The following is a 4,342-nucleotide window of genomic DNA, read 5'->3' as shown; positions in this document are numbered from 1 at the left end:
ATGTTATTATTATGAGATTTAGACGCTACCATTTTGTATATCCTTGTTTTTATGTAACTATGTATGTATGTAACTATATATGGAATGCTCCATGTATATATTGATATATATATATATATATATATTTGTATAAATGTATGTGTACGTGTAAGCAAATATATGTAGCCGCCTCAGAACAGAAATCTTCTAGTGAGGCGGGTTACTTTCATGTTTGTAATATTGATCATGTTATTACAATAAACGCCCGGGTTGCCGGCAATTACAAAAAAAAAATGGTCCGTAGTTATATTTATGTATTTTAATTTTCTTCAAAAAACACTACACCAAGAAAACAATGTTTAGCATTTTTGTATTATTTTACAACTCGCAAAACGACAGTTCAATGTATATCATTAAAAAAGGAAACCTATTCAAGACCTTTGACACATAAAAATATGACTTTTTTTCTGTACCTCTTGGGATGACAAATGATGAGAGACTGTAGAAACGTAATCATGTTAGATTTAATGATTCAAATCTCGTAAGATTTTTAAATAATGCATCACGCAGAAATTACAAAAATAAAAGACATTACGCCGCGGCTTGGACTACTTCAGCCTCCTGCGGGGGGGTGCCAGGAGGTGCCGGCGGCGGGGGCTTATCAGTCTTCTTCTTATCTTCCTCCTTAACAACCTTCTTCTTTCCCTTCACCGGCATGTAGAGTTTAAAGTCCTGCGGTAACTCGTCCTCAGTGTACAACTTGCTACAGAAATACACCCTTCTTAGTCGCACGTTGGCATGCACTTGAACTCTGCAAGTCTCCATGTATTGAGTTCCGTAAGCCCTCCTTGTGAAGTCAGCCAGATTGAATTGGATCTGATTCCAACCCTCTGATAGAGCTATTGGCATTGAGGTGAAGAATGTCTTAACTCTTGTAGCAGCCTGGAAGTTTGATGCGCGGAAACGTCTCTTCATGTTATTGTCATCTAGAACAGTTATTTCAAATGTGAAGTATTTATTTAAGTTCTTTGCTATGATGACCAAGAATGGCAGCTTAATCGCCAAGGTATCTTTAGGATCTTTTGGACAAGTGATGTAAGTAGTCGCCACGTTGACTCCCATTATCTCCATGACCAGAGAGTTGACCTGTTTGTCCGTTATCCTTTTGATGTGGCCATTTTTCACTTTCGTTTCCCAAATTGCTAGCGGTGTGCATCCCGAACTGGAAAATATCGACGTAATTCCACTCTGATATTTATTTTTGAACATTTTATAAAACTCATAAATATTTTAATTTATCGTAAACGTCATAAATGAATTATGCACTCTTTTGTTCGAATTGTCAAAATGTTTTCGCGTTTGAATAAAAAATGCTTCGCACCTGTCACACATATTTATGGTATTTACCTAGGCATTACCAGCCTTTTTATTGAACTTTAATGTCTGTCACAGATAAATGCTATTTATCGGAAAGTTTGACTCCTACGAGTACGTACTTCAATCCCATTGATGTTTTTGAAAACCATGGGTATTTATAGGAAAATCTTTATCGCTACCATGATGTTTACAATCTGCTATTGTTTAATAACAAAAATCAGTTCTTCCGATATCTGCTGACTGTGTTTTCTTCATCCGAATATATCTGGATTCGGCTGATTCTGATCCTAACTCGTAAATTCAATACTTTAATGCTTCGGCCTGCTTTTAATTATAATTTAAATAATTTGCTCATTATAATTGACGTTAACCGAGCCGGGGATAATTATCTGAAGATAATTACGAGTTGGGGAAGCTCACCTTCCATTTTGCGTTGTTGGTTTTTGGAACAAATCAAATCAACGGAATTGATTAAAACGCGTAACATAATACTTAATAAATAATGGACCAACAAACATCAGACTTTTATTCGTAAAATGAGTTTTATTTTTTAATTTTAGAACGAATATTATATAATACTAATTGAATTGGATAGTTAACAAGACGTCTCATAATTGTCAACAGTTAATTTTTTGTTCATTAATTAATATGAATAAATTTAACATATTTCGTTCATTTTTTTCCGTTGTTTTTCTTGCCCAGGTCACATTTAATAATGAAGCATTTACATTAGGTTATGTGAGGTTAATCATTTTTATTATATATAATATCTGTATATATGATATCCTGCATGACATCTAATTCATTGAACTCAAATTTGCTTTGATTTTCATTGTAATTTTCTTGTATCTGTAGCGGTTACGTCTCCGCTCCTAGGGTCATCATATCATAACCAGACTGCACGAGTTAAAAAACTGAATCAGTCTTACGAAACTTCAATTAAAATATCGGTACCGCGATACGTAAAACTGCTGATAAGAGAATGTTTGCATACAGGGTGATGCAAATGCTCATAGAATAAACCGAGTCAGCGGTCCTGGAAGACTCCTCGCCTTCATCAGTGCTGAGCAAATCCACGAGTCCGATCTCCATCAACGCGGTGTCGAACCACTGACCCGCATCTTGACCATTCTACCGCAGTCATCGCCGACTACGCCTGGTGTCATCATCATCATCGATCCAGAGCCATTTTCCAACTGCGCAACTCAACTGATGTTTTATACTGACTCACAATAAACGCTGTGAAAACAACAACATCAAATTTTATTGTCTCACTACCAATTCCCATATATCTTATTTTCTAAATTAAAATTATAATATCACTTTATTTTAACGGGCCCGCGCAAAAATGTCAATATTTTTCATTGGTTATACTAGTTAGAGAATGGTCAAAATAGCTATACATATATGTTTGTACATCCTTATCTTGCGATTGCCCTGGTGAGAAACTGGAAATAATGAATTGAAACCATCTTTGAAATGGCTTTAGCAATGTTTATTGTATATATCTGAATTCCTATTTCCTTGCAATCCTTTGTCTTTCGCACGAGAGTCCGTACTGCTCCCAACCGTCTGGAGCCAGTGAGACTATGGCATCCCCACCTTCATCAGCCATAAAATATTCCTTATTATCCGCTGTCTCTTGTAGGCCAGGACTACAACATTGATTTTATTTTTGAGTTAGTATAAATATATTATGAGTGAATTTTCAACCCATTACTTTATTCCTGCTCCATTCTACATTCCCATATTGGCTTCAGATTGACATGACAAGCTTCTATTTTAGAAGTTAGATTCCACGATTCTGCTAAATCCCCCTTAGTGTGACCTATGGCATAGGTGTTGGCAATAAATGGTTCCCGGAGCGGCGGTATCCATACCCGTCTCCCAAATTGTGTAATATTACATATATAATACACGATCTATTATCGTCTTATAAATTTGAGGGGTCATTGACGTTTTTACCGGAGGGACTGATAGTGCTACGAAATTTTAATTCTGGTTATCAAATTTTCATGTAATATTTCGCAATAAATACTTTGTAGAATTGTTAACCTGTTAATTGAAACATTCCTACAGAAGCAACATAACTACTTATCAACTCTTACGTAGTCTCACGTCTCGATTACTGCAACGGCATTTATGCTAGCCTTCCAAAATATCAAATTGACAAACTTCAATCAGTGTTTGATGCGGCAGCACGGCTCATAACTGGGGTTTTAAAATATTCGCACATTACAGAACACCTTTGTAACCTTCACTAGCTCAAGTACCCTGAAAGAATCCAGTACAAACTGTGCTGGATGGTGTTTAAATCTATCAATGAAATGGCCCCACCCTACATCTCTGAACTATGCGTCCCGGAAAACACTGGTCTGAGACAGTCAACTCTTAGGTCAACAACATCAGCAGCTGTAGGCAGACTGATAGAACCTATGCGCTAGCCAAATACTAAGTTTGGTGATCGCGCTTTCGGAGTATCTGGGCCGAAGGCTTGGAATAAACTCTCTCTGGAACTAAGATCCATAACAAATCCAACAGAATTCAGGTCTAAACTAAAAACTTACCTATTATCTCTATAAATAGTTAAGTAATAACATAGATCACTGTAGAAATGTATTATAAGTTTTTACAGCGCCCTTGAGGTGATTTTGCACAAAAACGGCGCTATACAAGTCATCAAATTATTATTTAAAATTCCTGACTAGTTTTAATATATGTTGCGCAATTTACAAATTAAATTATTACCGCACGTTGAAAGAGTGTAGTTAAAACGTCAGAAATCGATAACGCCTCTCGCCACAACATAAAGCGGTATGATAAAGTGTTTTTGCGATAACCACGGAGTATCGACATTAGGAGAAGGTCCCCAGACTACGGGTAACCATAATTCACAGCAGCAGCCGCGGCACGGTGCATTGTGGATACTTTCTACCTACCCCGCTGTCGGATAAGGGAGGAAAACAACAAAAAAACACACCGTGGC

At 36.7% G+C, this 4,342-nt stretch overlaps 1 pseudogene; it reads right to left on the bottom strand.

The window, feature by feature from the left end:
* Positions 1–570: 570 nt before the first annotated feature.
* LOC149418754 (cilia- and flagella-associated protein 20 pseudogene) lies at positions 571–1,248 on the bottom strand (annotated as a pseudogene).
* Positions 1,249–4,342: the final 3,094 nt, after the last annotated feature.

The sequence above is a fragment of the Hesperophylax consimilis genome, chromosome 13 (genome assembly GCF_061612785.1).
Source record: "Hesperophylax consimilis isolate HC1 chromosome 13, BYU_Hcon_1.0, whole genome shotgun sequence".
Lineage (NCBI taxonomy): Eukaryota > Metazoa > Arthropoda > Insecta > Trichoptera > Limnephilidae > Hesperophylax > Hesperophylax consimilis.
The sequence above is the reverse complement of the archived record's forward strand: the minus strand, read 5'-3'. Positions and strand labels throughout refer to the sequence as shown.